The sequence below is a fragment of the Phalangium opilio genome, unplaced genomic scaffold, assembly GCF_054372755.1.
Source record: "Phalangium opilio isolate 3A_F unplaced genomic scaffold, DU_Popi_V2 ptg000093l_1, whole genome shotgun sequence".
NCBI classification, from domain to species: Eukaryota; Metazoa; Arthropoda; class Arachnida; order Opiliones; family Phalangiidae; genus Phalangium; species Phalangium opilio.
The window spans coordinates 3,499,230-3,525,234 of NW_028324198.1; the positions used below are offsets into that span (position 1 = coordinate 3,499,230).

Below are 26,005 nucleotides of genomic sequence, written 5' to 3' on the forward strand. Positions count from 1 at the left end.
AGAGGTATTGCACTGGACGTGTCTGTCTGTGTGTGTGTCTGTCTGTGTGTCTGTCTGTGTGTCTGTCTGTCTGTCAGACCCCACGTGACCGCGTTCGCAGTTTACAAATCGGAGCAAACAAATACCCGATTTCCGGAATGCGTTCGCGGTTCACGGAAATTTGGCCAATCATCTACCAACACCAGTCTTTACTAACTGGCTTCTAAGGACCAAAATCTGCTAGTCTTTGTCCATCCCACATGGACACTAGTCTGTACTTGCTAGCTTCCAAGCACAACCATCTTCTGTTCTTCGTCAATTTCACCTTGACACCAGCTTCTATGCACCACCATCTTCTGTTCTTCGTCAATTCCACATTGACACCAGCTTCTATGCACCACCATCTTCTGTTCTTCGTCAATTCCACATTGACACCAGCTTCTATGCACCACCATCTTCAGGTCTTTGTCCATTCCACATGGACGCCAGTCAGTCCATTCTGGCTTCTTTGCCTTCGTCATCGTTTGGTTTCAAGATATACGCGGCGATCGGCTAGGGTTACGAGAAACGTCTAGCCTCCCAATGGCAGGGCTTCCACCATCGGTTCACGCGAATGCGTTTTTATCTATTATTATAATGGAAACGAATCGTATATATACCCCAAAATTTGAAGAAATCGGGCAAGAGGGGTACTCTTCACTTTAAACGTCAATATTAGCAAAGTTTCGAAAGATAATAGGAACAACTTTATTTAAAACGATTTAACTATTTTTAAAGTTATTTACTGGCGATTAAAATAATTAATATCATTAATATTTAATTAATTATTTAAGATAAACTTATTTCTATGTAATGACACAAGTGAGAGTTTATATAGAACGAGTAATGAAGATTGCATCCGAATCGAAACACTACACGCACATCAAAGTTAATATAAAGCGAGTAGGATGATAAGATCTCTTACAAAACGATAACATTTCCTTTTTGCAGAATATTATACGGAAATATTTTAAATATTTTTCGGCATTACGATTCTTTAAGTAGTTGTGTAGCTATAAAGCTCTGTTTCATCTTTATATTCCAAGAACATCTTTTGATATTAACATTTCAAATTTGGTGTTTACTTTTTAATTCAGCTTTACTACATTTATATATAGTGTAAACGCATTTTTTATATTCAATAGATAATATGGATGTTAATTCTTCATCTATCCACAAGTGTTGAAACGATTGGGTCTGTGAAATAAGATACCCTAGATTTATACTAGAAATGACCTTGTTTCACCTCATCTTATAGGAGGTGTTAACGGTTCAGAGTGAGCCGAAAGTTAAATACACCCTTCACTGATACATTTTAGGTCCTCATTAGAATTATTGAGGATACAAAGGAAATTGTTAAACGCTTAAGCCTTTGCTAAAGACCTTGGCAATATTTCGCCAATTTGAACTATGTACTCCCGGTTTATCTCATTGGCTGGTGGACCTGTGTTTAGAAAGTAAATTCGTCTCGGCTCGGAGAGATTCATTTTGGTTTCCCAACTTGTTTAGTAGTCTCGTGGACCACTGACCCCCCTCCGATTTAATTTTTGAACTGTACCAGGCAATTTTTAAACTCGTCATTTGCCCTGTGTTACCGCCTTATTTCCCACGCTGGCGCGAGTTGCTTTGCGTTGTCGAGTGCGTGATGGAGCGGGCTATGCCTGGAGTCCCAACCCCCGTTACTTACTACCAAAATACCCACTAGCATAGCCCACTCGATCACGCTCTCTTTTCCCCGGCTACATATTTTGAAGAGGGCACTTTTTAGGCGTATTTATTAACAATCTTGGATCACCTTTGTGGACTTTTAGGGTAGCCCTTAAAAATTGAGTCGGCATTGCCCTGACTATATTGTGTTTAAGGTTTATAAGCTTAATATCAAACAGACGTTAGTTAATGCTACAAAAAAGTTCGAAATTGAAAATCTCGGATCGTCGTTGAGAAGTTTTAAGGACATCCGAATTTCATATTGCGCTTATGAAAAGTTTGAGCTAAAGGTTAAACAGACATAGGCTAAATCAGCGTTTTAAAAAATTGTGTAAAACTGTCAATTTGGTCCTATTTGTGGAATTTTTAGGGGAGCGCCTCGCGTTTCAATAAAGGGTTGTAAAAAATTGTATTATGTTAATTACAATAAGAATACAAACTTTCAATGAGTTACGTTTTTATTTTTTGGAGTATCATTATAAATAAATGACTGATTGAGCTAAAGTTACGGTCCCCTTTTTATATGTTTCTGCTTAGTGTAGATTTTGAAAATGTAAAACAGTTTCTTAACAATCTTAATTAAAATGAAGACTGAAGGAGCAGATATTAATCAAAAATGTCTTGATTAGAATCAAGTCCTAAAAAGTATCGATAAGACTGAGGTTATCACTTGACTGAAGGATCAGATATTAACTTTTCTTTTTAATTGAAACTTAAAGGCATGCTTAAGAAAAAACAACGTTCCATTACCGTTTTCCGTTGAAATAACTTATTTTACAGGTAATCAATTTCAAAAATTTACTTATCTCGGGTTTTCGGGCACAATTCCATTCCCCCAAAACATTTTATCATTACATTACTTTTGAGAGATAACGTGTCAAAATAAGCTTTAAAACAATAGAAAACTGAATGAGCGGTCTGTTTAGCCATGACCAAAACCTTCAAATCAGTGTTGCTAATGTTAGAAAGTGGATTTTCCCACTTCCATTTTAAAAAATTTGCCGCATTTCCCACACCGCCTTTTTTACAGTCATATTTATCTGGACTATTTTATCATACTAAGTTTAATATGGAATATCACTCCGCATGGCTTTGACAATATGTACAAATGCTATAAAGCTTTAAAATTCTCAAAATATGCTTTCTTTTTTTTTCAGTGCCAAACTTAAAATCACCGAATTTATTTCAAAATGTCGCTTGAAATTATTAAACCGGATAAAATTTTCGAAAATGCACTAATTTTAACTGTGCAGTTAAAATTAGTGCATTTTTGAAAATTTCGCACTATTAACCCTTGAACAGGAAAATTCCGACATTTGATTGATTTCGGAAAAATATTACTTTTTCCCCACAGAGCCTAAAACCAAACCTAAATCTCCCACGATGTGGGAAATTACCCACACATTGGCAACACTGCTTTAAAAACTTACAACAAGCACACTTTCGAGACATGTTCTGAACAAATTAGTGCTTAACCCGCTAATAGTACGACCACAGAGAATTGATGTAAACTGTAGTTGAAATATATTCATGTGCGACCTGCGGCACTGAATGGTCTCTAACCATTGTTTGAAACTAGAGAGGGAAATAGTGAGCAGCATTAATCATGTCCTGAGCTATGAGAATGAACAGTATGACTGTTGACTGAAGTACACTAGACATTACATCATTTTTCATAACCACGAGTAAAAATCTAACTGTCCCTACTTAATTTTCCGCCATTGTTTTAAAACGTATCCACTGCGAAGCATGCCGGGCACAAATGAGGGAATGTCATACACGTACTCTCTCAAAAGTGATTTATGTAATGATAAAATGTTTTGGGGGAATGGGATTGTGCCCGAAAACCCGAGATAAGTAAATTTTTGAAATTGATTACCTGTAAAATAAGTTATTTCAACGGAAAACGGTAATGGAACGTTGTTTTTTCTTAAGCATGCCTTTAAGTTTCAATTAAAAAGAAAAGTTAATATCTGATCCTTCAGTCAAGTGATAACCTCAGTCTTATCGATACTTTTTTAAGTCTTGATTCTAATCAAGACATTTTTGACTAATTGATTTATGGTACGATAAAACTATTGAAAGACCATGGCTTAATTTCAACGTTTAGAAACTTCGTTGAAGTATATTTCGGTTAGAACGACGACAACTGATACTGATATCAGAATGAAAAACAAGTAGAAAGGAGCGGTGACGCTACTGAGGTCCAAGTCCGAAGAGCTTTTCAATGGTCTCTTCCAAGTGATGTATTCCAAAGGGTGATCGTAGACGAACTCCATATAGTTGAAAACTTGCGTTTCGAATATTGGTCCCAGACTGCAATAAATAATCGTCAGCCCCTTTCACTTTATGACCAAATTCTTACTGACCTCTGTTGTCCTAACTCGTGTACTATTGGACTGCCACTCATCCAAGATGTATTGTGAACAATGTGTAAGAATTCGAAACCCATTTCTTCCTGCGAAAAGTAAAGTCCTCCTTGGTTCGCAAAGAGCTCTTTAGCCTCAGCTTCAGCGGCCAAGACTTCTCCCAAGAACCAAGTCAGGTATCTTTCTGATATGATTAGAGCTTTTTTCCCAGAAATTGTCGGAATGTATCCGTCAATCACAATATAATCCACAATACTTTTGGAAATGTTTTCCATATCGAGTGCGTCTAGCCTGGGCCGGATTAAGAAGATTTTCGCCCGGGGGCAGTGGCTCGATGGGCGCCCCCTCTCTTAGCCCCATAATTTATAAAAATCAGTTAGAAAGTTTAACAATTTAGTTTTTATTAGAAATATTGTAATTTTGTAAAAGTGAAGATTACCCCTATGTCTTTGAATAGGCTTTTCTAGATTTAGACTCGGAAAATCTATTTATCGTCTCCTCCCAACTAATTTGGTTTAATAAATCGGTCTCGATAGCTAATATACCTAAGGAATGGAGTCTTTCCTGAGAAATTGTCGAGCGTAGGTAGTTTTTAACTCTTTTAAGAGTCGAAAAAGACCTCTCTCCAGAACAGTTTGAACAAGGTAAGCAAAGATATTTCCGTAAGGCTATTTCGACGTTGGGAAATGTACTATCTAATTTCTTGTCTCTTAATATGTTTAACAGATCTTGAGCATTTGGTGCATTTGGGTGACCAGTGTTAAATTCTTCTAATAAAGAAGAAAGTAATCCTTTTAACTGGAATAGTTCATGTACAAGATCGGGTTCAATATCTTCGGGGTAATAGTCTGTTATAATTTTTGAACCAGATTTTATTTCTTCGTTTCCCACTCCCAGTTTGGGAAGGTCAAAAATGATACTGAAACGTTCCTGTAGTGTCTTGTAACATTGTCCTCGTTTTTGAAGCTCACTTCGTAATTTATCAATAATGACAAGGAATGTCTCTACTCGCATTTTATCTTTGCCACAAAATTCAGTGTGAATTGCTGCGCCTTCAACGCTCGCTTTCCTCCGACTTATTTTCCTCCTAGATTCCCATTTATATTCAGTTTTTCCACTAAGCGCTTCAGCATCTTTTTGGAACTGATCAAATTCATCCCTTTGTAAACTAACAAATTCTTCTAGTGACTTATAAACATGCACTACTGTTGAGAGTTCTACTTTTTCGCTTTGTAAAATCTTACTGCTAGCGTTAAATCGTTTTAAAATTGGATTCCACAACACAAGCATGAAGGATATTTCCAAGGAAGATAATTTTACGTAGAGGCACTTACCTTCATGGCAAACGGCGGCTTTTTGTGAAGCATCGTTAGAGATTTCATCCAAAGCGTTTTTAATTTCATTGTATCCTTTTAAAAGAGCTGCGCATGCATCGTCTCTGGCTGACCATCTGGTTTCCGAAAGGGATTTTACGGTTTGAGAATGGACGTTTGTTTTTAAATGAGTGGCAAGTATTTCCCATCGATTCGTTGATGCCGAAAAAAAAACGTATATGCCTTGGAGAAAAATGAAAAAATCGGTTGACACTGATGCGCAGTCGGCGGCACAATTTCCAATTAGGTTAAGAGAATGTGCTGAACATGGCACGTAATCAGCATAATGAGCCTCTCCTCGAATACGTCCCTGCAATCCTTTATATAACCCTGACATATTGGCAGCGTTGTCATAAGATTGGCCCCTACAGTTTCTAATATCTATGTCGTTTTCTTTAAATTCTGAGAGAATTGCTTCGAACATTTCAAGGCCTTTATGCCCGACTGATGACAGGAATTTAAAATACCGCTCAACTGGAGTACCATCTTGGAGAACATACCGAAAAATAAGTGTAAGCTGATCAACTTTGGTAATGTCTGGAGTAGAATCCACACTGATTGCGAAGTATTTCGCAATTTTCATCTCACGTAGAATCTCTTGACGAACACGAGTACCCATGATTTCTATAAACTCGTTACATATCGTAGAAGACAAGTACGACACGTGTCCCTTTCCCTTAATTGCATGTTCAGCCAAATGCTTAGCCAAGAAAGGATCAAACTCGGCGATTAATTCGAGAGATCCAAGAAAATTACCGTTATGTTTAGACCCAATATTCTCGTTTTCTCCCCTAAAGGCTAGGCCTCTAGAAGCTAAAAACTTTATGGTTGCAACCACTCTCTGCAAAACATTCCTCCAATATTGTACTTCCGATTCAAGTTGGAGACTTAAATAATTATGTACGGATGATTTCTGGTTAGATCGTAATACTATCTGACTTTGAGAAGTCTTGTGAACAGTACTTTTTGCATGCGAGAAAATCTTTTCGCTTGTTTTCTTCCAATTTGTAAATCCATCAGTCGCGAAAGCAGAATTAGAAGCCCTTTTATCGGAAAACAATAAACACGGAACACAGTACAACTAAGGTTCGTGTGAAAGCATCTTTAGATAAATGCCTGTAAATGTTACCGATTTTGCGCTCCGTCTTTAAAAAGTCTATATCTTCAATATTTTGAATAACAGGATTAGCTGCAACTTGGTTTCGTGTATTATCATTTAAACTCCAAAGAGCTGGATCGCTTCCCAAACTATCACAACTATCCTCCTTTAATTCCTTTTCGAGAATTTTCTCATTTTCTTTTGATATTGAAAGTGAACTTGATTCAGCTGAAACATGTACATTGCCGTGATTTTTATCAATATCATCCGCTGCATCCTTGGATTTGGTAATAAAAGATGTCTCGATAGAGTCTTTGATGTCGGCTTCCGTTTCTGATATTTCATTTTCCGGAGTTTCCCTCGTCGATAATGTTGTAAAGAAAGAATTAGTTTTTGGTACTTTTTCGAGAAGTTCCTTTTCTCTCATAGAACTTTCAGCTTCTCTTTTTCGGCTTTGGGCTCCACTTAGCTTCTTGTTTTTCTTGGTTCACTCATTGTTAACAAAATAACTACAAGAGCCCGAATCAAGTTAATTAACCTTAAGCCTTTACCTAATTTAATTATTTTAATTATATTTTAGAACCGACTGACTGAAAGAAAAACCAGCGAATCTATGATTCACGAAATTCCGTTAGCCCTTGCTCGTTGCAACACTCTAGTCTGTAGCAACAGTAGCGTGGGAACAGCATGGAAAGTTGGGAAATGGAAATTGTGGGAAAGTAGGCGAAAATAGACTAAAAGTGGATCCTAAGCAAAAGCGTGGGAATAAAAGTCAAAAACTACTTCTAAACTCTTTTTTTCTCTAAGCAAGAATGTAGCCTATACACGTAATACGAATCACGATAGACAACCATCGAAATTCAAAACTTTTCATACGCTCACGCTATTTAAAAACGAAAAACAGTCCCGTAATCATTCAAAACTAACGTCGTGTTTTTGAGGTTTTCGAAAATTTAATAAAACAATCGCTCAGATTTGGGTATCACCAGACTTCTTGGGCGCCCCTATTTGTCTGGCGCCCGGGGGCAGGTGCCCCCTCTGCCCCCCCTTAATCCGGCCCTGCGTCTAGCCATTCCTGAACAACTGTATCCTTGGCAGCCTAAATACGAACCAATGACGTCGAGTGAATAGAGGACTTAATATTAACGTGGATATTCACCAAAAGATATTCGAATGTTCCAGTTCCTTCGATCATAACAGATGGAATTCCCGATTTGATCAAGTCCGATAGGTTGTCAATGCTATTGTAACTTTCTGTCGTGAACTCGGTTCGCAAGAAACAACCCAAGAAAAACAGAATGAAAGTCACTCCGATAAGCCACGACGAAGCCAGCAGACGACAAGTAATGTGGGGTAGAACGGTGGAAATCGCTATAGAAAATATTTTCCAAGTCTAAGAATCGTAGAGCGAAAACCTTTTTAGGAGCCCACCAGTCTCGTGTCAAAGGTGTTATGCCCCAACCACGATCAGAATTATTTTTCCTCCAAAACCAGTGGCACGAAAAGATAAAAAACTTCCTTACGTTCAGCACACAAGAGCGACGCGTTATCCCAGACATTTTCCAGCGTTTCTCGGACCAATTTCTTAACAATTTTAGTTTTGGACATATGTTTATATTTGTCCGTTACTACCGAATGAATGACGAGTAAAACCGCAAGAAGGACTACTGTTAAAGCCATTAATGTCACGACCTTATGAAATCAAAAACGAATTTATGATTGGGTACTGGATTGTAATTGACTGAAATTTACTGGCAAAGCCATATTTAGGAAAGATAGCGAAGTTGACACGACCCTTTTCGGGGCGGCGGACACGATAATAGTTCTGGACGCTCCAAAGGGCGAAGACGGACTGAAATATTCCTGTCGGCCGTCGAAAATTGAGAGCGGCGTGGGAGTCATGACACAATGAACTTTCTAAATCGGGGTGAAATGTCGTAAGAGAGAAATGCATTTGGTACTTCTTTATTGGCCGAAAATTCACTTACGTTTGCTAAATTAGGTTCATTAAAAATTTTAAGTTTCTAAAAAGTCCAGCTTATGACTTTCGAATATTGCCCTAGAAATGAGCAATAAGTTACAGAAATGTGTATTTTTAAATTAAAATTTCATTCCTGACATATAATCAAGGCAAATCATTTCTACTAGGGTCACTTCAAAAACATTTAATAATGAATGTATTGGCTAAAAGATTGAGAAAATTGAAAGTACAAGCCCACTTTATTAAGACTTCATCAATATAATTAACATCGTATTTTGAAATTTCCCAGCTTTTGCTTTTTAAATCGAGTTTGTTTGAGTGCAACAATTGAAATTATTTTAAAATACAACAAAGATTACCAAAAGTATATATTTATATATATATATAAACAAAAAGTACAGTTAATAGGTTCTTCCTCGCGCCGTGTAATATGAGAATCCCCGCTTCATTTCAAAATAGTGCCAACCCCCCTCTGCGTATGATTACATTCACGACCGTAGCACAGGTGGTGGAGGAGCGCTCGCTTTGCATGTGAGAAGTCCCGGGTTCAACCCCCGATATCTCAATTTCGCCGTTTTAACAAAATATGTATTCTTTTCTGAAAATCTCCACTCATCCATCCGAAGGGGATATAGCTCAGTGGAGAGCGCTCGCTTCGCATGTGAGAAGTCCCGGGTTCGATCCCGGTATCTCCATTTCGCGGTTTTAGTCTAAGAGTATTTATTTTTACGATGACCTCTACTTGTATATCCGAAGGGGATATAGCTCAGTGGAAGAGCGCTCGCTTTGCATGTGAGAAGTCCCGGGTTCAACCCACGGTATCTCCATTTCGCGGTTTTAACAAAATATGTATTCTTTTCTGAAAATCTTCACTCATGCATCCGAAGGGGATATAGCTCAGTGGAAGAGCGCTTGCTTTGAATGTGAGAAGTCCTGGGTTCAACCCCCGGTATCTCCATTTCGCGGTTTTAACAAAATATGTATTTTTTTCTGAAAATCTCCACTGATCCAGCCGAAGGGGATATAGCTCAGTGGATGAGCGCTCGCTTTGCATGTGAGATGTCCCGGGTTCGACCCTGGTATCTCCATTTCGCGGTTTTAGTCTAAGAGTATTTATTTTTACGATGATCTCTACTTGTACATCCGAAGGGGATTTAGCTCAGTGGAAGAGCGCTCGCTTTGCATGTGAGAAGTCACGGGTTCAACCCCCGGTATCACCATTTCGCGGTTTTAGTCTAAAAGGATTTATTTTAACAATGATCTCTACTTGTACATCCGAAGGGGATATAGCTAAGTGGAAGAGCGCTTGCTTTGCATGTGAGAAGTCCCGGGTTCAACCCACGGTATCTCCGTTTCGCGGTTTTAACAAAATATGTATTCTTTTCTGAAAATCTCCACTCATGCATTCGAAGGGGATATAGCTCAGTGGAAGAGCGCTTGCTTTGCATGTGAGAAGTCCTGGGTTCAACCCCCGGTATCTCCATTTCGCGGTTTTAACAAAATATGTATTCTTTTCTGAAAATCTCCACTGATCCCGCCGAAGGGGATATAGCTCAGTGGATGAGCGCTCGCTTTGCATGTGAGAAGTCCCGGGTTCGACCCTGGTATCTCCAATTCGCGGTTTTAGTCTAAGAGTATTTATTTTTACGATGATCTCTACTTGTACATCCGAAGGGGATATAGCTCAGTGGAAGAGCGCTTGCTTTGCATGTGAGAAGTCCCGGGATCAACCCCCGGTATCTCCATTTCGCGGTTTTAGTCTAAAATAATTTATTTGAATTACAAAACACTTGATTGAATTGAATTGAATTTTTTAGATGATCTCTACTTGTACATCCGAAGGGGATATAGCTCAGTGGAAGAGCGCTTGCTTTGCATGTGAGAAGTACAGGGTTCAACCCCCGGTATCTCCATTTCGCGGTTTTAACAAAATATGTATTCTTTTCTGAAAATCTCCACTGATCCATCCGAAGGGGATATAGCTCAGTGGATGAGCGCTCGATTTGCATGTGAGAAGTCCCGGGTTCGACCCTGGTATCTCCATTTCGCGGTTTTAGTCTAAGAGTATTTATTTTTACGATGATCTCTACTTGTATATCCGAAGGGGATATAGCTCAGTGGAAGAGCGCTCGCTTTGCATGTGAGAAGTCCCGGGTTCAACCCACGGTATCTCCATTTCGCGGTCTTAACAAAATATGTATTCTTTTCTGAAAATCTCCACTCATGCATTCGAAGTGGATATAGCTCAGTGGAAGAGCGCTTGCTTTGCATGTGAGAAGTCCAGGGTTCAACCCCCGGTATCTCCATTTCGCGGTTTTAACAAAATATGTATTCTTTTCTGAAAATCTCCACTCATCCATCCGAAGGGGATATAGCTCAGTGGAAGAGCGCTTGCTTTGCATGTGAGAAGTCCCGGGTTCAGCCCCCGGTATCTCCATTTCGCGGTTTTAGTCTAAAAGGATTTACTTTAATGATGATCTCTACTTGTACATCCGAAGGGGATATAGCTCAGTGGAAGAGCGCTCGCTTTGCATGTGAGAAGTCCCGGGATCAACCCCCGGTATCTCCATTTCGCGGTTTTAACAAAATATGTATTTTTTTCTGAAAATCTCCACTCATCCATCCGAAGGGGATATAGCTCAGTGGATGAGCGCTCGCTTTGCATGTGAGAAGTGCCGGGTTCGACCTTGGTGTCTCCATTTCGCGGTTTTAGTCTAAGAGTATTTATTTTTACGATGATCTCTACTTGTATATCCGAAGGGGATATAGCTCAGTGGAAGAGCGCTCGCTTTGCATGTGAGAAGTCCCGGGTTCAACCCCCGGTATCTCCATTTCGCGGTTTTAGTCTAAGAGTATTTATTTTTACGATGACCTCTACTTGTATATCCGAAGGGGATATAGCTCAGTGGAAGAGCGCTCGCTTTGCATGTGAGAAGTCCCGGGTTCAACCCACGGTATCTCCGTTTCGCGGTTTTAACAAAATATGTATTCTTTTCTGAAAATCTCCACTCATGCATTCGAAGGGGATATAGCTCAGTGGAAGAGCGCTTGCTTTGCATGTGAGAAGTCCTGGGTTCAACCCCCGGTATCTCCATTTCGCGGTTTTAACAAAATATGTATTCTTTTCTGAAAATCTCCACTGATCCCGCCGAAGGGGATATAGCTCAGTGGATGAGCGCTCGCTTTGCATGTGAGAAGTCCCGGGTTCGACCCTGGTATCTCCAATTCGCGGTTTTAGTCTAAGAGTATTTATTTTTACGATGATCTCTACTTGTACATCCGAAGGGGATATAGCTCAGTGGAAGAGCGCTTGCTTTGCATGTGAGAAGTCCCGGGATCAACCCCCGGTATCTCCATTTCGCGGTTTTAGTCTAAAATAATTTATTTGAATTACAAAACACTTGATTGAATTGAATTGAATTTTTAAGATGATCTCTACTTGTATATCCGAAGGGGATATAGCTCAGTGGAAGAGCGCTCGCTTTGCATGTGAGAAGTCCCGGGTTCAACCCCCGGTATCTCCATTTCGCGGTTTTAGTCTAAGAGTATTTATTTTTACGATGACCTCTACTTGTATATCCGAAGGGGATATAGCTCAGTGGAAGAGCGCTCGCTTTGCATGTGAGAAGTCCCGGGTTCAACCCACGGTATCTCCATTTCGCGGTCTTAACAAAATATGTATTCTTTTCTGAAAATCTCCACTCATGCATTCGAAGTGGATATAGCTCAGTGGAAGAGCGCTTGCTTTGCATGTGAGAAGTCCAGGGTTCAACCCCCGGTATCTCCATTTCGCGGTTTTAACAAAATATGTATTTTTTTCTGAAAATCTCCACTCATCCATCCGAAGGGGATATAGCTCAGTGGATGAGCGCTCGCTTTGCATGTGAGAAGTCCCGGGATCAACCCCCGGTATCTCCATTTCGCGGTTTTAACAAAATATGTATTTTTTTCTGAAAATCTCCACTCATCCATCCGAAGGGGATATAGCTCAGTGGATGAGCGCTCGCTTTGCATGTGAGAAGTGCCGGGTTCGACCTTGGTGTCTCCATTTCGCGGTTTTAGTCTAAGAGTATTTATTTTTACGATGATCTCTACTTGTATATCCGAAGGGGATATAGCTCAGTGGAAGAGCGCTCGCTTTGCATGTGAGAAGTCCCGGGATCAACCCCCGGTATCTCCATTTCGCGGTTTTAACAAAATATGTATTTTTTTCTGAAAATCTCCACTCATCCATCCGAAGGGGATATAGCTCAGTGGATGAGCGCTCACTTTGCATGTGAGAAGTGCCGGGTTCGACCTTGGTGTCTCCATTTCGCGGTTTTTGTCTAAGAGTATTTATTTTTACGATGATCTCTACTTGTATATCCGAAGGGGATATAGCTCAGTGGAAGAGCGCTCGCTTTGCATGTGAGAAGTCCCGGGTTCAACCCCCGGTGTCTCCATTTCGCGGTTTTTGTCTAAGAGTATTTATTTTTACGATGATCTCTACTTGTATATCCGAAGGGGATATAGCTCAGTGGAAGAGCGCTTGCTTTGCATGTGAGAAGTCCAGGGTTCAACCCCCGGTATCTCCATTTCGCGGTTTTAACAAAATATGTATTCTTTTCTGAAAATCTTCACTCATGCATCCGAAGGGGATATAGCTCAGTGGAAGAGCGCTTGCTTTGAATGTGAGAAGTCCTGGGTTCAACCCCCGGTATCTCCATTTCGCGGTTTTAACAAAATATGTATTCTTTTCTGAAAATCTCCACTGATCCAGCCGAAGGGGATATAGCTCAGTGGATGAGCGCTCGCTTTGCATGTGAGATGTCCCGGGTTCGACCCTGGTTTCTCCATTTCGCGGTTTTAGTCTAAGAGTATTTATTTTTACGATGATCTCTACTTGTACATCCGAAGGGGATATAGCTCAGTGGAAGAGCGCTCGCTTTGCATGTGAGAAGTCACGGGTTCAACCCCCGGTATCACCATTTCGCGGTTTTAGTCTAAAAGGATTTATTTTAACGATGATCTCTACTTGTACATCCGAAGGGGATATAGCTAAGTGGAAGAGCGCTTGCTTTGCATGTGAGAAGTCCCGGGATCAACCCCCGGTATCTCCAATTCGCGGTTTTAGTCTAAAAGGATTTACTTTAATGATGATCTCTACTTGTACATCCGAAGGGGATATGGCTCAGTGGAAGAGCGCTCGCTTTGCATGTGAGAAGTCCCGGGATCAACCCCCGGTATCTCCATTTCGCGGTTTTAACAAAATATGTATTTTTTTCTGAAAATCTCCACTCATCCATCCGAAGGGGATATAGCTCAGTGGATGAGCGCTCGCTTTGCATGTGAGAAGTCCCGGGATCAACCCCCGGTATCTCCATTTCGCGGTTTTAACAAAATATGTATTTTTTTCTGAAAATCTCCACTCATCCATCCGAAGGGGATATAGCTCAGTGGATGAGCGCTCGCTTTGCATGTGAGAAGTGCCGGGTTCGACCTTGGTGTCTCCATTTCGCGGTTTTAGTCTAAGAGTATTTATTTTTACGATGATCTCTACTTGTATATCCGAAGGGGATATAGCTCAGTGGAAGAGCGCTCGCTTTGCATGTGAGAAGTCCCGGGTTCAACCCCCGGTATCTCCATTTCGCGGTTTTAGTCTAAGAGTATTTATTTTTACGATGACCTCTACTTGTATATCCGAAGGGGATATAGCTCAGTGGAAGAGCGCTCGCTTTGCATGTGAGAAGTCCCGGGTTCAACCCACGGTATCTCCGTTTCGCGGTTTTAACAAAATATGTATTCTTTTCTGAAAATCTCCACTCATCCATCCGAAGGGGATATAGCTCAGTGGAAGAGCGCTTGCTTTGCATGTGAGAAGTCCAGGGTTCAACCCCCGGTATCTCCATTTCGCGGTTTTAACAAAATATGTATTCTTTTCTGAAAATCTTCACTCATGCATCCGAAGGGGATATAGCTCAGTGGAAGAGCGCTTGCTTTGAATGTGAGAAGTCCTGGGTTCAACCCCCGGTATCTCCATTTCGCGGTTTTAACAAAATATGTATTCTTTTCTGAAAATCTCCACTGATCCAGCCGAAGGGGATATAGCTCAGTGGATGAGCGCTCGCTTTGCATGTGAGATGTCCCGGGTTCGACCCTGGTTTCTCCATTTCGCGGTTTTAGTCTAAGAGTATTTATTTTTACGATGATCTCTACTTGTACATCCGAAGGGGATATAGCTCAGTGGAAGAGCGCTCGCTTTGCATGTGAGAAGTCACGGGTTCAACCCCCGGTATCACCATTTCGCGGTTTTAGTCTAAAAGGATTTATTTTAACGATGATCTCTACTTGTACATCCGAAGGGGATATAGCTAAGTGGAAGAGCGCTTGCTTTGCATGTGAGAAGTCCCGGGATCAACCCCCGGTATCTCCAATTCGCGGTTTTAGTCTAAAAGTATTAATTTGAATTACAAAACACTTGATTGAATTGAATTGAATTTTTAAGATGATCTCTACTGGCACATCCGAAGGGGATATAGCTCAGTGGAAGAGCGCTTGCTTTGCATGTGAGAAGTCCAGGGTTCAACCCCCGGTATCTCCATTTCGCTGTTTTAACAAAATATGTATTCTTTTCTGAAAATCTCCACTCATCCATCCGAAGGGGATATAGCTCAGTGGAAGAGCGCTTGCTTTGCATGTGAGAAGTCCCGGGTTCAGCCCCCGGTATCTCCATTTCGCGGTTTTAGTCTAAAAGGATTTACTTTAATGATGATCTCTACTTGTACATCCGAAGGGGATATGGCTCAGTGGAAGAGCGCTCGCTTTGCATGTGAGAAGTCCCGGGATCAACCCCCGGTATCTCCATTTCGCGGTTTTAACAAAATATGTATTTTTTTCTGAAAATCTCCACTCATCCATCCGAAGGGGATATAGCTCAGTGGATGAGCGCTCACTTTGCATGTGAGAAGTGCCGGGTTCGACCTTGGTGTCTCCATTTCGCGGTTTTTGTCTAAGAGTATTTATTTTTACGATGATCTCTACTTGTATATCCGAAGGGGATATAGCTCAGTGGAAGAGCGCTCGCTTTGCATGTGAGAAGTCCCGGGTTCAACCCCCGGTGTCTCCATTTCGCGGTTTTTGTCTAAGAGTATTTATTTTTACGATGATCTCTACTTGTATATCCGAAGGGGATATAGCTCAGTGGAAGAGCGCTCGCTTTGCATGTGAGAAGTCCCGGGTTCAACCCCCGGTATCTCCATTTCGCGGTTTTAGTCTAAGAGTATTTATTTTTACGATGACCTCTTCTTGTATATCCGAAGGGGATATAGCTCAGTGGAAGAGCGCTCGCTTTGCATGTGAGAAGTCCCGGGTTCAACCCCCGGTATCTCCATTTCGCGGTTTTAGTCTAAGAGTATTTATTTTTACGATGACCTCTTCTTGTATATACGAAGGGGATATAGCTCAGTGGAAGAGCGCTCGCTTTGCATGTGAGAAGTCCCGGGTTCAACCCACGGTATCTCCGTTTCGCGGTTTTAACAAAATATGTATTCTTTTCTGAAAATCTCCACTCATGCATTCGAAGGGGATATAGCTCAGTGGAAGAGCGCTTGCTTTGCATGTGAGAAGTCCTGGGTTCAACCCCCGGTATCTCCATTTCGCGGTTTTAACAAAATATGTATTCTTTTCTGAAAATCTCCACTGATCCCGCCGAAGGGGATATAGCTCAGTGGATGAGCGCTCGCTTTGCATGTGAGACATCCCGGGTTCGACCCTGGTATCTCCAATTCGCGGTTTTAGACTAAGAGTATTTATTTTTACGATGATCTCTACTTGTACATCCGAAGGGGATATAGATCAGTGGAAGAGCGCTTGCTTTGCATGTGAGAAGTTTCGGGATCAACCCCCGGTATCTCCATTTCGCGGTTTTAGTCTAAAATAATTTATTTGAATTACAAAACACTTGATTGAATTGAATTGAATTTTTAAGATGATCTCTACTTGTACATCCGAAGGGGATATAGCTCAGTGGAAGAGCGCTTGCTTTGCATGTGAGAAGTCCAGGGTTCAACCCCCGGTATCTCCATTTCGCGGTTTTAACAAAATATGTATTCTTTTCTGAAAATCTCCACTCATCCATCCGAAGGGGATATAGCTCAGTGGATGAGCGCTCGCTTTGCATGTGGGAAGTCCCGGGTTCGACCCTGGTATCTCCATTTCGCGGTTTTAACAAAATATGTATTCTTTTCTGAAAATCTCCACACATCCATCCGAAGGGGATATAGCTCAGTGGATGAGCGCTCGCTTTGCATGTGAGAAGTCCCGGGTTCGATCCCGGTATCTCCATTTCGCGGTTATAGTCTAAGAGTATTTATTTTTACGATGACCTCTACTTGTATATCCGAAGGGGATATAGCTCAGTGGAAGAGCGCTCGCTTTGCATGTGAGAAGTCCCGGGTTCAACCCACGGTATCTCCATTTCGCGGTTTTAACAAAATATGTATTCTTTTCTGAAAATCTCCACTCATGCATCCGAAGAGGATATAGCTCAGTGGAAGAGCGCTCGCTTTGCATGTGAGAAGTCACGGGTTCAACCCCCGGTATCACCATTTCGCGGTTTTAGTCTAAAAGGATTTATTTTAACGATGATCTCTACTTGTACATCCGAAGGGGATATAGCTAAGTGGAAGAGCGCTTGCTTTGCATGTGAGAAGTCCCGGGATCAACCCCCGGTATCTCCATTTCGCGGTTTTAGTCTAAAAGTATTAATTTGAATTACAAAACACTTGATTGAATTGAATTGAATTTTTAAGATGATCTCTACTGGTACATCCGAAGGGGATATAGCTCAGTGGAAGAGCGCTTGCTTTGCATGTGAGAAGTCCAGGGTTCAACCCCCGGTATCTCCATTTCGCTGTTTTAACAAAATATGTATTCTTTTCTGAAAATCTCCACTCATCCATCCGAAGGGGATATAGCTCAGTGGAAGAGCGCTTGCTTTGCATGTGAGAAGTCCCGGGTTCAGCCCCCGGTATCTCCATTTCGCGGTTTTAGTCTAAAAGGATTTACTTTAATGATGATCTCTACTTGTACATCCGAAGGGGATATAGCTCAGTGGAAGAGCGCTCGCTTTGCATGTGAGAAGTCCCGGGATCAACCCCCGGTATCTCCATTTCGCGGTTTTAACAAAATATGTATTTTTTTCTGAAAATCTCCACTCATCCATCCGAAGGGGATATAGCTCAGTGGATGAGCGCTCGCTTTGCATGTGAGAAGTGCCGGGTTCGACCTTGGTGTCTCCATTTCGCGGTTTTAGTCTAAGAGTATTTATTTTTACGATGATCTCTACTTGTATATCCGAAGGGGATATAGCTCAGTGGAAGAGCGCTCGCTTTGCATGTGAGAAGTCCCGGGTTCAACCCCCGGTATCTCCATTTCGCGGTTTTAGTCTAAGAGTATTTATTTTTACGATGACCTCTACTTGTATATCCGAAGGGGATATAGCTCAGTGGAAGAGCGCTCGCTTTGCATGTGAGAAGTCCCGGGTTCAACCCACGGTATCTCCGTTTCGCGGTTTTAACAAAATATGTATTCTTTTCTGAAAATCTCCACTCATGCATTCGAAGGGGATATAGCTCAGTGGAAGAGCGCTTGCTTTGCATGTGAGAAGTCCAGGGTTCAACCCCCGGTATCTCCATTTCGCGGTTTTAACAAAATATGTATTCTTTTCTGAAAATCTCCACTGATCCCGCCGAAGGGGATATAGCTCAGTGGATGAGCGCTCGCTTTGCATGTGAGAAGTCCCGGGTTCGACCCTGGTATCTCCAATTCGCGGTTTTAGTCTAAGAGTATTTATTTTTACGATGATCTCTACTTGTACATCCGAAGGGGATATAGCTCAGTGGAAGAGCGCTTGCTTTGCATGTGAGAAGTCCCGGGATCAACCCCCGGGATCTCCATTTCGCGGTTTTAGTCTAAAATAATTTATTTGAATTACAAAACACTTGATTGAATTGAATTGAATTTTTAAGATGATCTCTACTTGTACATCCGAAGGGGATATAGCTCAGTGGAAGAGCGCTTGCTTTGCATGTGAGAAGTCCAGGGTTCAACCCCCGGTATCTCCATTTCGCGGTTTTAACAAAATATGTATTCTTTTCTGAAAATCTTCACTCATGCATCCGAAGGGGATATAGCTCAGTGGAAGAGCGCTTGCTTTGAATGTGAGAAGTCCTGGGTTCAACCCCCGGTATCTCCATTTCGCGGTTTTAACAAAATATGTATTCTTTTCTGAAAATCTCCACTGATCCAGCCGAAGGGGATATAGCTCAGTGGATGAGCGCTCGCTTTGCATGTGAGATGTCCCGGGTTCGACCCTGGTATCTCCATTTCGCGGTTTTAGTCTAAGAGTATTTATTTTTACGATGATCTCTACTTATACATCCGAAGGGGATATAGCTCAGTGGAAGAGCGCTCGCTTTGCATGTGAGAAGTCACGGGTTCAACCCCCGGTATCACCATTTCGCGGTTTTAGTCTAAAAAGATTTATTTTAACGATGATCTCTACTAGTACATCCGAAGGGGATATAGCTAAGTGGAAGAGCGCTTGCTTTGCATGTGAGAAGTCCCGGGATCAACCCCCGGTATCTCCATTTCGCGGTTTTAGTCTAAAAGTATTAATTTGAATTACAAAACACTTGATTGAATTGAATTGAATTTTTAAGATGATCTCTACTGGTACATCCGAAGGGGATATAGCTCAGTGGAAGAGCGCTTGCTTTGCATGTGAGAAGTCCAGGGTTCAACCCCCAGTATCTCCATTTCGCTGTTTTAACAAAATATGTATTCTTTTCTGAAAATCTCCACTCATCCATCCGAAGGGGATATAGCTCAGTGGAAGAGCGCTTGCTTTGCATGTGAGAAGTCCCGGGTTCAGCCCCCGGTATCTCCATTTCGCGGTTTTAGTCTAAAAGGATTTACTTTAATGATGATCTCTACTTGTACATCCGAAGGGGATATAGCTCAGTGGAAGAGCGCTCGCTTTGCATGTGAGAAGTCCCGGGATCAACCCCCGGTATCTCCATTTCGCGGTTTTAACAAAATATGTATTTTTTTCTGAAAATCTCCACTCATCCATCCGAAGGGGATATAGCTCAGTGGATGAGCGCTCGCTTTGCATGTGAGAAGTGCCGGGTTCGACCTTGGTGTCTCCATTTCGCGGTTTTAGTCTAAGAGTATTTATTTTTACGATGATCTCTACTTGTATATCCGAAGGGGATATAGCTCAGTGGAAGAGCGCTCGCTTTGCATGTGAGAAGTCCCGGGTTCAACCCCCGGTATCTCCATTTCGCGGTTTTAGTCTAAGAGTATTTATTTTTACGATGACCTCTACTTGTATATCCGAAGGGGATATAGCTCAGTGGAAGAGCGCTCGCTTTGCATGTGAGAAGTCCCGGGTTCAACCCACGGTATCTCCGTTTCGCGGTTTTAACAAAATATGTATTCTTTTCTGAAAATCTCCACTCATGCATTCGAAGGGGATATAGCTCAGTGGAAGAGCGCTTGCTTTGCATGTGAGAAGTCCTGGGTTCAACCCCCGGTATCTCCATTTCGCGGTTTTAACAAAATATGTATTCTTTTCTGAAAATCTCCACTGATCCCGCCGAAGGGGATATAGCTCAGTGGATGAGCGCTCGCTTTGCATGTGAGAAGTCCCGGGTTCGACCCTGGTATCTCCAATTCGCGGTTTTAGTATAAGAGTATTTATTTTTACGATGATCTCTACTTGTACATCCGAAGGGGATATAGCTCAGTGGAAGAGCGCTTGCTTTGCATGTGAGAAGTCCCGGGATCAACCCCCGGTATCTCCATTTCGCGGTTTTAGTCTAAAATAATTTATTTGAATTACAAAACACTTGATTGAATTGAATTGAATTTTTAAGATGATCTCTACTTGTACATCCGAAGGGGATATAGCTCAGTGGAAGAGCGCTTGCTTTGCATGTGAGAAGTACAGGGTTCAACCCCCGGTATCTCCATTTCGCGGTTTTAACAAAATATGTATTCTTTTCTGAAAATCTCCACTGATCCATCCGAAGGGGATATAGCTCAGTGGATGAGCGCTCGATTTGCATGTGAGAAGTCCCGGGTTCGACCCTGGTATCTCCATTTCGCGGTTTTAGTCTAAGAGTATTTATTTTTACGATGATCTCTACTTGTATATCCGAAGGGGATATAGCTCAGTGGAAGAGCGCTCGCTTTGGATGTGAGAAGTCCCGGGTTCAACCCACGGTATCTCCATTTCGCGGTCTTAACAAAATATGTATTCTTTTCTGAAAATCTCCACTCATGCATTCGAAGTGGATATAGCTCAGTGGAAGAGCGCTTGCTTTGCATGTGAGAAGTCCAGGGTTCAACCCCCGGTATCTCCATTTCGCGGTTTTAACAAAATATGTATTCTTTTCTGAAAATCTCCACTCATCCATCCGAAGGGGATATAGCTCAGTGGAAGAGCGCTTGCTTTGCATGTGAGAAGTCCCGGGTTCAGCCCCCGGTATCTCCATTTCGCGGTTTTAGTCTAAAAGGATTTACTTTAATGATGATCTCTACTTGTACATCCGAAGGGGATATAGCTCAGTGGAAGAGCGCTCGCTTTGCATGTGAGAAGTCCCGGGATCAACCCCCGGTATCTCCATTTCGCGGTTTTAACAAAATATGTATTTTTTTCTGAAAATCTCCACTCATCCATCCGAAGGGGATATAGCTCAGTGGATGAGCGCTCGCTTTGCATGTGAGAAGTGCCGGGTTCGACCTTGGTGTCTCCATTTCGCGGTTTTAGTCTAAGAGTATTTATTTTTACGATGATCTCTACTTGTATATCCGAAGGGGATATAGCTCAGTGGAAGAGCGCTCGCTTTGCATGTGAGAAGTCCCGGGTTCAACCCACGGTATCTCCGTTTCGCGGTTTTAACAAAATATGTATTCTTTTCTGAAAATCTCCACTCATGCATTCGAAGGGGATATAGCTCAGTGGAAGAGCGCTTGCTTTGCATGTGAGAAGTCCTGGGTTCAACCCCCGGTATCTCCTTTTCGCGGTTTTAACAAAATATGTATTCTTTTCTGAAAATCTCCACTGATCCCGCCGAAGGGGATATAGCTCAGTGGATGAGCGCTCGCTTTGCATGTGAGAAGTCCCGGGTTCGACCCTGGTATCTCCAATTCGCGGTTTTAGTCTAAGAGTATTTATTTTTACGATGATCTCTACTTGTACATCCGAAGGGGATATAGCTCAGTGGAAGAGCGCTTGCTTTGCATGTGAGAAGTCCCGGGATCAACCCCCGGTATCTCCATTTCGCGGTTTTAGTCTAAAATAATTTATTTGAATTACAAAACACTTGATTGAATTGAATTGAATTTTTAAGATGATCTCTACTTGTATATCCGAAGGGGATATAGCTCAGTGGAAGAGCGCTCGCTTTGCATGTGAGAAGTCCCGGGTTCAACCCCCGGTATCTCCATTTCACGGTTTTAGTCTAAGAGTATTTATTTTTACGATGACCTCTACTTGTATATCCGAAGGGGATATAGCTCAGTGGAAGAGCGCTCGCTTTGCATGTGAGAAGTCCCGGGTTCAACCCACGGTATCTCCATTTCGCGGTCTTAACAAAATATGTATTCTTTTCTGAAAATCTCCACTCATGCATTCGAAGTGGATATAGCTCAGTGGAAGAGCGCTTGCTTTGCATGTGAGAAGTCCAGGGTTCAACCCCCGGTATCTCCATTTCGCGGTTTTAACAAAATATGTATTCTTTTCTGAAAATCTCCACTCATCCATCCGAAGGGGATATAGCTCAGTGGATGAGCGCTCGCTTTGCATGTGAGAAGTCCCGGGATCAACCCCCGGTATCTCCATTTCGCGGTTTTAACAAAATATGTATTTTTTTCTGAAAATCTCCACTCATCCATCCGAAGGGGATATAGCTCAGTGGATGAGCGCTCGCTTTGCATGTGAGAAGTGCCGGGTTCGACCTTGGTGTCTCCATTTCGCGGTTTTAGTCTAAGAGTATTTATTTTTACGATGATCTCTACTTGTATATCCGAAGGGGATATAGCTCAGTGGAAGAGCGCTCGCTTTGCATGTGAGAAGTCCCGGGTTCAACCCCCGGTATCTCCATTTCGCGGTTTTAGTCTAAGAGTATTTATTTTTACGATGACCTCTACTTGTATATCCGAAGGGGATATAGCTCAGTGGAAGAGCGCTCGCTTTGCATGTGAGAAGTCCCGGGTTCAACCCACGGTATCTCCGTTTCGCGGTTTTAACAAAATATGTATTCTTTTCTGAAAATCTCCACTCATGCATTCGAAGGGGATATAGCTCAGTGGAAGAGCGCTTGCTTTGCATGTGAGAAGTCCTGGGTTCAACCCCCGGTATCTCCATTTCGCGGTTTTAACAAAATATGTATTCTTTTCTGAAAATCTCCACTGATCCCGCCGAAGGGGATATAGCTCAGTGGATGAGCGCTCGCTTTGCATGTGAGAAGTCCCGGGTTCGACCCTGGTATCTCCAATTCGCGGTTTTAGTCTAAGAGTATTTATTTTTACGATGATCTCTACTTGTACATCCGAAGGGGATATAGCTCAGTGGAAGAGCGCTTGCTTTGCATGAGAGAAGTCCCGGGATCAACCCCCGGTATCTCCATTTCGCGGTTTTAGTCTAAAATAATTTATTTGAATTACAAAACACTTGATTGAATTGAATTGAATTTTTAAGATGATCTCTACTGGTACATCCGAAGGGGATATAGCTCAGTGGAAGAGCGCTTGCTTTGCATGTGAGAAGTCCAGGGTTCAACCCCCGGTATCTCCATTTCGCTGTTTTAACAAAATATGTATTCTTTTCTGAAAATCTCCACTCATCCATCCGAAGGGGATATAGCTCAGTGGAAGAGCGCTTGCTTTGCATGTGAGAAGTCCCGGGTTCAGCCCCCGGTATCTCCATTTCGCGGTTTTAGTCTAAAAGGATTTACTTTAATGATGATCTCTACTTGTACATCCGAAGGGGATATGGCTCAGTGGAAGAGCGCTCGCTTTGCATGTGAGAAGTCCCGGGATCAACCCCCGGTATCTCCATTTCGCGGTTTTAACAAAATATGTATTTTTTTCTGAAAATCTCCACTCATCCATCCGAAGGGGATATAGCTCAGTGGATGAGCGCTCACTTTGCATGTGAGAAGTGCCGGGTTCGACCTTGGTGTCTCCATTTCGCGGTTTTTGTCTAAGAGTATTTATTTTTACGATGATCTCTACTTGTATATCCGAAGGGGATATAGCTCAGTGGAAGAGCGCTCGCTTTGCATGTGAGAAGTCCCGGGTTCAACCCCCGGTGTCTCCATTTCGCGGTTTTTGTCTAAGAGTATTTATTTTTACGATGATCTCTACTTGTATATCCGAAGGGGATATAGCTCAGTGGAAGAGCGCTTGCTTTGCATGTGAGAAGTCCAGGGTTCAACCCCCGGTATCTCCATTTCGCGGTTTTAACAAAATATGTATTCTTTTCTGAAAATCTTCACTCATGCATCCGAAGGGGATATAGCTCAGTGGAAGAGCGCTTGCTTTGAATGTGAGAAGTCCTGGGTTCAACCCCCGGTATCTCCATTTCGCGGTTTTAACAAAATATGTATTCTTTTCTGAAAATCTCCACTGATCCAGCCGAAGGGGATATAGCTCAGTGGATGAGCGCTCGCTTTGCATGTGAGATGTCCCGGGTTCGACCCTGGTTTCTCCATTTCGCGGTTTTAGTCTAAGAGTATTTATTTTTACGATGATCTCTACTTGTACATCCGAAGGGGATATAGCTCAGTGGAAGAGCGCTCGCTTTGCATGTGAGAAGTCACGGGTTCAACCCCCGGTATCACCATTTCGCGGTTTTAGTCTAAAAGGATTTATTTTAACGATGATCTCTACTTGTACATCCGAAGGGGATATAGCTAAGTGGAAGAGCGCTTGCTTTGCATGTGAGAAGTCCCGGGATCAACCCCCGGTATCTCCAATTCGCGGTTTTAGTCTAAAAGTATTAATTTGAATTACAAAACACTTGATTGAATTGAATTGAATTTTTAAGATGATCTCTACTGGTACATCCGAAGGGGATATAGCTCAGTGGAAGAGCGCTTGCTTTGCATGTGAGAAGTCCAGGGTTCAACCCCCGGTATCTCCATTTCGCTGTTTTAACAAAATATGTATTCTTTTCTGAAAATCTCCACTCATCCATCCGAAGGGGATATAGCTCAGTGGAAGAGCGCTTGCTTTGCATGTGAGAAGTCCCGGGATCAACCCCCGGTATCTCCATTTCGCGGTTTTAACAAAATATGTATTTTTTTCTGAAAATCTCCACTCATCCATCCGAAGGGGATATAGCTCAGTGGATGAGCGCTCACTTTGCATGTGAGAAGTGCCGGGTTCGACCTTGGTATCTCCAATTCGCGGTTTTAGTCTAAGAGTATTTATTTTTACGATGATCTCTACTTGTATATCCGAAGGGGATATAGCTCAGTGGAAGAGCGCTCGCTTTGCATGTGAGAAGTCCCGGGTTCAACCCCCGGTGTCTCCATTTCGCGGTTTTAGTCTAAGAGTATTTATTTTTACGATGACCTCTTCTTGTATATCCGAAGGGGATATAGCTCAGTGGAAGAGCGCTCGCTTTGCATGTGAGAAGTCCCGGGTTCAACCCCCGGTATCTCCATTTCGCGGTTTTAGTCTAAGAGTATTTATTTTTACGATGACCTCTTCTTGTATATCCGAAGGGGATATAGCTCAGTGGAAGAGCGCTCGCTTTGCATGTGAGAAGTCCCGGGTTCAACCCACGGTATCTCCGTTTCGCGGTTTTAACAAAATATGTATTCTTTTCTGAAAATCTCCACTCATGCATTCGAAGGGGATATAGCTCAGTGGAAGAGCGCTTGCTTTGCATGTGAGAAGTCCTGGGTTCAACCCCCGGTATCTCCATTTCGCGGTTTTAACAAACTATGTATTCTTTTCTGAAAATCTCCACTGATCCCGCCGAAGGGGATATAGCTCAGTGGATGAGCGCTCGCTTTGCATGTGAGAAGTCCCGGGTTCGACCCTGGTATCTCCAATTCGCGGTTTTAGTCTAAGAGTATTTATTTTTACGATGATCTCTACTTGTACATCCGAAGGGGATATAGATCAGTGGAAGAGCGCTTGCTTTGCATGTGAGAAGTTTCGGGATCAACCCCCGGTATCTCCATTTCGCGGTTTTAGTCTAAAATAATTTATTTGAATTACAAAACACTTGATTGAATTGAATTGAATTTTTAAGATGATCTCTACTTGTACATCCGAAGGGGATATAGCTCAGTGGAAGAGCGCTTGCTTTGCATGTGAGAAGTCCAGGGTTCAACCCCCGGTATCTCCATTTCGCGGTTTTAACAAAATATGTATTCTTTTCTGAAAATCTCCACTC

General features: G+C 42.1%; 71 non-coding genes across 71 annotated transcripts; all 71 read left to right on the plus strand.

Moving 5' to 3' along the window:
• The first annotated feature begins 9,302 nt into the window (after positions 1 to 9,302).
• On the plus strand, positions 9,303 to 9,374 carry TRNAA-UGC (transfer RNA alanine (anticodon UGC)). Its single transcript has one exon. It is a non-coding gene; the product is annotated as a tRNA-Ala (tRNA).
• A 59-nt stretch (positions 9,375 to 9,433) lies between these two features.
• TRNAS-UGA (transfer RNA serine (anticodon UGA)) lies at positions 9,434 to 9,505 on the plus strand. Its single transcript has one exon. It is a non-coding gene; the product is annotated as a tRNA-Ser (tRNA).
• A 453-nt stretch (positions 9,506 to 9,958) lies between these two features.
• Positions 9,959 to 10,030, plus strand: TRNAA-UGC (transfer RNA alanine (anticodon UGC)). Its single transcript has one exon. It is a non-coding gene; the product is annotated as a tRNA-Ala (tRNA).
• A 190-nt stretch (positions 10,031 to 10,220) lies between these two features.
• On the plus strand, positions 10,221 to 10,292 carry TRNAA-UGC (transfer RNA alanine (anticodon UGC)). Its single transcript has one exon. It is a non-coding gene; the product is annotated as a tRNA-Ala (tRNA).
• Positions 10,293 to 10,650: 358 nt separating this feature from the next.
• Positions 10,651 to 10,722, plus strand: TRNAA-UGC (transfer RNA alanine (anticodon UGC)). Its single transcript has one exon. It is a non-coding gene; the product is annotated as a tRNA-Ala (tRNA).
• Positions 10,723 to 11,044: 322 nt separating this feature from the next.
• TRNAA-UGC (transfer RNA alanine (anticodon UGC)) lies at positions 11,045 to 11,116 on the plus strand. The gene has a single exon. It is a non-coding gene; the product is annotated as a tRNA-Ala (tRNA).
• A 190-nt stretch (positions 11,117 to 11,306) lies between these two features.
• TRNAA-UGC (transfer RNA alanine (anticodon UGC)) lies at positions 11,307 to 11,378 on the plus strand. Its single transcript has one exon. It is a non-coding gene; the product is annotated as a tRNA-Ala (tRNA).
• Positions 11,379 to 11,438: 60 nt separating this feature from the next.
• On the plus strand, positions 11,439 to 11,510 carry TRNAA-UGC (transfer RNA alanine (anticodon UGC)). Its single transcript has one exon. It is a non-coding gene; the product is annotated as a tRNA-Ala (tRNA).
• A 59-nt stretch (positions 11,511 to 11,569) lies between these two features.
• TRNAA-UGC (transfer RNA alanine (anticodon UGC)) lies at positions 11,570 to 11,641 on the plus strand. The gene has a single exon. It is a non-coding gene; the product is annotated as a tRNA-Ala (tRNA).
• Positions 11,642 to 11,831: 190 nt separating this feature from the next.
• On the plus strand, positions 11,832 to 11,903 carry TRNAA-UGC (transfer RNA alanine (anticodon UGC)). Its single transcript has one exon. It is a non-coding gene; the product is annotated as a tRNA-Ala (tRNA).
• Positions 11,904 to 11,999: 96 nt separating this feature from the next.
• On the plus strand, positions 12,000 to 12,071 carry TRNAA-UGC (transfer RNA alanine (anticodon UGC)). Its single transcript has one exon. It is a non-coding gene; the product is annotated as a tRNA-Ala (tRNA).
• Positions 12,072 to 12,131: 60 nt separating this feature from the next.
• TRNAA-UGC (transfer RNA alanine (anticodon UGC)) lies at positions 12,132 to 12,203 on the plus strand. The gene has a single exon. It is a non-coding gene; the product is annotated as a tRNA-Ala (tRNA).
• A 190-nt stretch (positions 12,204 to 12,393) lies between these two features.
• TRNAA-UGC (transfer RNA alanine (anticodon UGC)) lies at positions 12,394 to 12,465 on the plus strand. Its single transcript has one exon. It is a non-coding gene; the product is annotated as a tRNA-Ala (tRNA).
• A 190-nt stretch (positions 12,466 to 12,655) lies between these two features.
• Positions 12,656 to 12,727, plus strand: TRNAA-UGC (transfer RNA alanine (anticodon UGC)). The gene has a single exon. It is a non-coding gene; the product is annotated as a tRNA-Ala (tRNA).
• Positions 12,728 to 12,917: 190 nt separating this feature from the next.
• TRNAA-UGC (transfer RNA alanine (anticodon UGC)) lies at positions 12,918 to 12,989 on the plus strand. The gene has a single exon. It is a non-coding gene; the product is annotated as a tRNA-Ala (tRNA).
• Positions 12,990 to 13,049: 60 nt separating this feature from the next.
• TRNAA-UGC (transfer RNA alanine (anticodon UGC)) lies at positions 13,050 to 13,121 on the plus strand. The gene has a single exon. It is a non-coding gene; the product is annotated as a tRNA-Ala (tRNA).
• Positions 13,122 to 13,180: 59 nt separating this feature from the next.
• Positions 13,181 to 13,252, plus strand: TRNAS-UGA (transfer RNA serine (anticodon UGA)). Its single transcript has one exon. It is a non-coding gene; the product is annotated as a tRNA-Ser (tRNA).
• Positions 13,253 to 13,442: 190 nt separating this feature from the next.
• TRNAA-UGC (transfer RNA alanine (anticodon UGC)) lies at positions 13,443 to 13,514 on the plus strand. Its single transcript has one exon. It is a non-coding gene; the product is annotated as a tRNA-Ala (tRNA).
• Positions 13,515 to 13,706: 192 nt separating this feature from the next.
• On the plus strand, positions 13,707 to 13,778 carry TRNAA-UGC (transfer RNA alanine (anticodon UGC)). The gene has a single exon. It is a non-coding gene; the product is annotated as a tRNA-Ala (tRNA).
• Positions 13,779 to 13,837: 59 nt separating this feature from the next.
• TRNAA-UGC (transfer RNA alanine (anticodon UGC)) lies at positions 13,838 to 13,909 on the plus strand. The gene has a single exon. It is a non-coding gene; the product is annotated as a tRNA-Ala (tRNA).
• A 190-nt stretch (positions 13,910 to 14,099) lies between these two features.
• On the plus strand, positions 14,100 to 14,171 carry TRNAA-UGC (transfer RNA alanine (anticodon UGC)). Its single transcript has one exon. It is a non-coding gene; the product is annotated as a tRNA-Ala (tRNA).
• Positions 14,172 to 14,231: 60 nt separating this feature from the next.
• On the plus strand, positions 14,232 to 14,303 carry TRNAA-UGC (transfer RNA alanine (anticodon UGC)). Its single transcript has one exon. It is a non-coding gene; the product is annotated as a tRNA-Ala (tRNA).
• Positions 14,304 to 14,362: 59 nt separating this feature from the next.
• TRNAA-UGC (transfer RNA alanine (anticodon UGC)) lies at positions 14,363 to 14,434 on the plus strand. Its single transcript has one exon. It is a non-coding gene; the product is annotated as a tRNA-Ala (tRNA).
• A 59-nt stretch (positions 14,435 to 14,493) lies between these two features.
• Positions 14,494 to 14,565, plus strand: TRNAS-UGA (transfer RNA serine (anticodon UGA)). The gene has a single exon. It is a non-coding gene; the product is annotated as a tRNA-Ser (tRNA).
• Positions 14,566 to 14,755: 190 nt separating this feature from the next.
• TRNAA-UGC (transfer RNA alanine (anticodon UGC)) lies at positions 14,756 to 14,827 on the plus strand. Its single transcript has one exon. It is a non-coding gene; the product is annotated as a tRNA-Ala (tRNA).
• Positions 14,828 to 15,055: 228 nt separating this feature from the next.
• On the plus strand, positions 15,056 to 15,127 carry TRNAA-UGC (transfer RNA alanine (anticodon UGC)). The gene has a single exon. It is a non-coding gene; the product is annotated as a tRNA-Ala (tRNA).
• A 191-nt stretch (positions 15,128 to 15,318) lies between these two features.
• Positions 15,319 to 15,390, plus strand: TRNAA-UGC (transfer RNA alanine (anticodon UGC)). The gene has a single exon. It is a non-coding gene; the product is annotated as a tRNA-Ala (tRNA).
• Positions 15,391 to 15,580: 190 nt separating this feature from the next.
• On the plus strand, positions 15,581 to 15,652 carry TRNAA-UGC (transfer RNA alanine (anticodon UGC)). The gene has a single exon. It is a non-coding gene; the product is annotated as a tRNA-Ala (tRNA).
• Positions 15,653 to 15,712: 60 nt separating this feature from the next.
• TRNAA-UGC (transfer RNA alanine (anticodon UGC)) lies at positions 15,713 to 15,784 on the plus strand. The gene has a single exon. It is a non-coding gene; the product is annotated as a tRNA-Ala (tRNA).
• A 60-nt stretch (positions 15,785 to 15,844) lies between these two features.
• Positions 15,845 to 15,916, plus strand: TRNAA-UGC (transfer RNA alanine (anticodon UGC)). Its single transcript has one exon. It is a non-coding gene; the product is annotated as a tRNA-Ala (tRNA).
• A 60-nt stretch (positions 15,917 to 15,976) lies between these two features.
• Positions 15,977 to 16,048, plus strand: TRNAA-UGC (transfer RNA alanine (anticodon UGC)). Its single transcript has one exon. It is a non-coding gene; the product is annotated as a tRNA-Ala (tRNA).
• A 59-nt stretch (positions 16,049 to 16,107) lies between these two features.
• On the plus strand, positions 16,108 to 16,179 carry TRNAA-UGC (transfer RNA alanine (anticodon UGC)). The gene has a single exon. It is a non-coding gene; the product is annotated as a tRNA-Ala (tRNA).
• A 358-nt stretch (positions 16,180 to 16,537) lies between these two features.
• On the plus strand, positions 16,538 to 16,609 carry TRNAA-UGC (transfer RNA alanine (anticodon UGC)). Its single transcript has one exon. It is a non-coding gene; the product is annotated as a tRNA-Ala (tRNA).
• Positions 16,610 to 16,798: 189 nt separating this feature from the next.
• Positions 16,799 to 16,869, plus strand: TRNAA-UGC (transfer RNA alanine (anticodon UGC)). Its single transcript has one exon. It is a non-coding gene; the product is annotated as a tRNA-Ala (tRNA).
• A 60-nt stretch (positions 16,870 to 16,929) lies between these two features.
• Positions 16,930 to 17,001, plus strand: TRNAA-UGC (transfer RNA alanine (anticodon UGC)). Its single transcript has one exon. It is a non-coding gene; the product is annotated as a tRNA-Ala (tRNA).
• A 359-nt stretch (positions 17,002 to 17,360) lies between these two features.
• On the plus strand, positions 17,361 to 17,432 carry TRNAA-UGC (transfer RNA alanine (anticodon UGC)). The gene has a single exon. It is a non-coding gene; the product is annotated as a tRNA-Ala (tRNA).
• A 191-nt stretch (positions 17,433 to 17,623) lies between these two features.
• On the plus strand, positions 17,624 to 17,695 carry TRNAA-UGC (transfer RNA alanine (anticodon UGC)). The gene has a single exon. It is a non-coding gene; the product is annotated as a tRNA-Ala (tRNA).
• Positions 17,696 to 17,885: 190 nt separating this feature from the next.
• TRNAA-UGC (transfer RNA alanine (anticodon UGC)) lies at positions 17,886 to 17,957 on the plus strand. Its single transcript has one exon. It is a non-coding gene; the product is annotated as a tRNA-Ala (tRNA).
• A 60-nt stretch (positions 17,958 to 18,017) lies between these two features.
• On the plus strand, positions 18,018 to 18,089 carry TRNAA-UGC (transfer RNA alanine (anticodon UGC)). The gene has a single exon. It is a non-coding gene; the product is annotated as a tRNA-Ala (tRNA).
• A 59-nt stretch (positions 18,090 to 18,148) lies between these two features.
• On the plus strand, positions 18,149 to 18,220 carry TRNAA-UGC (transfer RNA alanine (anticodon UGC)). Its single transcript has one exon. It is a non-coding gene; the product is annotated as a tRNA-Ala (tRNA).
• A 358-nt stretch (positions 18,221 to 18,578) lies between these two features.
• Positions 18,579 to 18,650, plus strand: TRNAA-UGC (transfer RNA alanine (anticodon UGC)). Its single transcript has one exon. It is a non-coding gene; the product is annotated as a tRNA-Ala (tRNA).
• A 59-nt stretch (positions 18,651 to 18,709) lies between these two features.
• TRNAS-UGA (transfer RNA serine (anticodon UGA)) lies at positions 18,710 to 18,781 on the plus strand. The gene has a single exon. It is a non-coding gene; the product is annotated as a tRNA-Ser (tRNA).
• A 190-nt stretch (positions 18,782 to 18,971) lies between these two features.
• TRNAA-UGC (transfer RNA alanine (anticodon UGC)) lies at positions 18,972 to 19,043 on the plus strand. The gene has a single exon. It is a non-coding gene; the product is annotated as a tRNA-Ala (tRNA).
• A 491-nt stretch (positions 19,044 to 19,534) lies between these two features.
• On the plus strand, positions 19,535 to 19,606 carry TRNAA-UGC (transfer RNA alanine (anticodon UGC)). Its single transcript has one exon. It is a non-coding gene; the product is annotated as a tRNA-Ala (tRNA).
• Positions 19,607 to 19,796: 190 nt separating this feature from the next.
• On the plus strand, positions 19,797 to 19,868 carry TRNAA-UGC (transfer RNA alanine (anticodon UGC)). Its single transcript has one exon. It is a non-coding gene; the product is annotated as a tRNA-Ala (tRNA).
• A 60-nt stretch (positions 19,869 to 19,928) lies between these two features.
• TRNAA-UGC (transfer RNA alanine (anticodon UGC)) lies at positions 19,929 to 20,000 on the plus strand. The gene has a single exon. It is a non-coding gene; the product is annotated as a tRNA-Ala (tRNA).
• Positions 20,001 to 20,059: 59 nt separating this feature from the next.
• Positions 20,060 to 20,131, plus strand: TRNAA-UGC (transfer RNA alanine (anticodon UGC)). The gene has a single exon. It is a non-coding gene; the product is annotated as a tRNA-Ala (tRNA).
• A 190-nt stretch (positions 20,132 to 20,321) lies between these two features.
• TRNAA-UGC (transfer RNA alanine (anticodon UGC)) lies at positions 20,322 to 20,393 on the plus strand. Its single transcript has one exon. It is a non-coding gene; the product is annotated as a tRNA-Ala (tRNA).
• Positions 20,394 to 21,145: 752 nt separating this feature from the next.
• TRNAA-UGC (transfer RNA alanine (anticodon UGC)) lies at positions 21,146 to 21,217 on the plus strand. The gene has a single exon. It is a non-coding gene; the product is annotated as a tRNA-Ala (tRNA).
• A 190-nt stretch (positions 21,218 to 21,407) lies between these two features.
• On the plus strand, positions 21,408 to 21,479 carry TRNAA-UGC (transfer RNA alanine (anticodon UGC)). Its single transcript has one exon. It is a non-coding gene; the product is annotated as a tRNA-Ala (tRNA).
• A 59-nt stretch (positions 21,480 to 21,538) lies between these two features.
• TRNAA-UGC (transfer RNA alanine (anticodon UGC)) lies at positions 21,539 to 21,610 on the plus strand. Its single transcript has one exon. It is a non-coding gene; the product is annotated as a tRNA-Ala (tRNA).
• A 190-nt stretch (positions 21,611 to 21,800) lies between these two features.
• Positions 21,801 to 21,872, plus strand: TRNAA-UGC (transfer RNA alanine (anticodon UGC)). Its single transcript has one exon. It is a non-coding gene; the product is annotated as a tRNA-Ala (tRNA).
• A 96-nt stretch (positions 21,873 to 21,968) lies between these two features.
• Positions 21,969 to 22,040, plus strand: TRNAA-UGC (transfer RNA alanine (anticodon UGC)). The gene has a single exon. It is a non-coding gene; the product is annotated as a tRNA-Ala (tRNA).
• Positions 22,041 to 22,100: 60 nt separating this feature from the next.
• On the plus strand, positions 22,101 to 22,172 carry TRNAA-UGC (transfer RNA alanine (anticodon UGC)). Its single transcript has one exon. It is a non-coding gene; the product is annotated as a tRNA-Ala (tRNA).
• A 190-nt stretch (positions 22,173 to 22,362) lies between these two features.
• On the plus strand, positions 22,363 to 22,434 carry TRNAA-UGC (transfer RNA alanine (anticodon UGC)). The gene has a single exon. It is a non-coding gene; the product is annotated as a tRNA-Ala (tRNA).
• Positions 22,435 to 22,624: 190 nt separating this feature from the next.
• TRNAA-UGC (transfer RNA alanine (anticodon UGC)) lies at positions 22,625 to 22,696 on the plus strand. The gene has a single exon. It is a non-coding gene; the product is annotated as a tRNA-Ala (tRNA).
• Positions 22,697 to 22,756: 60 nt separating this feature from the next.
• Positions 22,757 to 22,828, plus strand: TRNAA-UGC (transfer RNA alanine (anticodon UGC)). The gene has a single exon. It is a non-coding gene; the product is annotated as a tRNA-Ala (tRNA).
• A 59-nt stretch (positions 22,829 to 22,887) lies between these two features.
• Positions 22,888 to 22,959, plus strand: TRNAA-UGC (transfer RNA alanine (anticodon UGC)). The gene has a single exon. It is a non-coding gene; the product is annotated as a tRNA-Ala (tRNA).
• Positions 22,960 to 23,317: 358 nt separating this feature from the next.
• TRNAA-UGC (transfer RNA alanine (anticodon UGC)) lies at positions 23,318 to 23,389 on the plus strand. The gene has a single exon. It is a non-coding gene; the product is annotated as a tRNA-Ala (tRNA).
• A 191-nt stretch (positions 23,390 to 23,580) lies between these two features.
• Positions 23,581 to 23,652, plus strand: TRNAA-UGC (transfer RNA alanine (anticodon UGC)). The gene has a single exon. It is a non-coding gene; the product is annotated as a tRNA-Ala (tRNA).
• A 190-nt stretch (positions 23,653 to 23,842) lies between these two features.
• TRNAA-UGC (transfer RNA alanine (anticodon UGC)) lies at positions 23,843 to 23,914 on the plus strand. Its single transcript has one exon. It is a non-coding gene; the product is annotated as a tRNA-Ala (tRNA).
• Positions 23,915 to 23,974: 60 nt separating this feature from the next.
• On the plus strand, positions 23,975 to 24,046 carry TRNAA-UGC (transfer RNA alanine (anticodon UGC)). The gene has a single exon. It is a non-coding gene; the product is annotated as a tRNA-Ala (tRNA).
• Positions 24,047 to 24,105: 59 nt separating this feature from the next.
• On the plus strand, positions 24,106 to 24,177 carry TRNAS-UGA (transfer RNA serine (anticodon UGA)). The gene has a single exon. It is a non-coding gene; the product is annotated as a tRNA-Ser (tRNA).
• A 190-nt stretch (positions 24,178 to 24,367) lies between these two features.
• On the plus strand, positions 24,368 to 24,439 carry TRNAA-UGC (transfer RNA alanine (anticodon UGC)). Its single transcript has one exon. It is a non-coding gene; the product is annotated as a tRNA-Ala (tRNA).
• Positions 24,440 to 24,667: 228 nt separating this feature from the next.
• On the plus strand, positions 24,668 to 24,739 carry TRNAA-UGC (transfer RNA alanine (anticodon UGC)). Its single transcript has one exon. It is a non-coding gene; the product is annotated as a tRNA-Ala (tRNA).
• Positions 24,740 to 24,798: 59 nt separating this feature from the next.
• On the plus strand, positions 24,799 to 24,870 carry TRNAA-UGC (transfer RNA alanine (anticodon UGC)). The gene has a single exon. It is a non-coding gene; the product is annotated as a tRNA-Ala (tRNA).
• Positions 24,871 to 25,060: 190 nt separating this feature from the next.
• On the plus strand, positions 25,061 to 25,132 carry TRNAA-UGC (transfer RNA alanine (anticodon UGC)). The gene has a single exon. It is a non-coding gene; the product is annotated as a tRNA-Ala (tRNA).
• A 60-nt stretch (positions 25,133 to 25,192) lies between these two features.
• TRNAA-UGC (transfer RNA alanine (anticodon UGC)) lies at positions 25,193 to 25,264 on the plus strand. The gene has a single exon. It is a non-coding gene; the product is annotated as a tRNA-Ala (tRNA).
• A 60-nt stretch (positions 25,265 to 25,324) lies between these two features.
• TRNAA-UGC (transfer RNA alanine (anticodon UGC)) lies at positions 25,325 to 25,396 on the plus strand. Its single transcript has one exon. It is a non-coding gene; the product is annotated as a tRNA-Ala (tRNA).
• A 59-nt stretch (positions 25,397 to 25,455) lies between these two features.
• TRNAA-UGC (transfer RNA alanine (anticodon UGC)) lies at positions 25,456 to 25,527 on the plus strand. The gene has a single exon. It is a non-coding gene; the product is annotated as a tRNA-Ala (tRNA).
• Positions 25,528 to 25,885: 358 nt separating this feature from the next.
• TRNAA-UGC (transfer RNA alanine (anticodon UGC)) lies at positions 25,886 to 25,957 on the plus strand. The gene has a single exon. It is a non-coding gene; the product is annotated as a tRNA-Ala (tRNA).
• Positions 25,958 to 26,005: the final 48 nt, after the last annotated feature.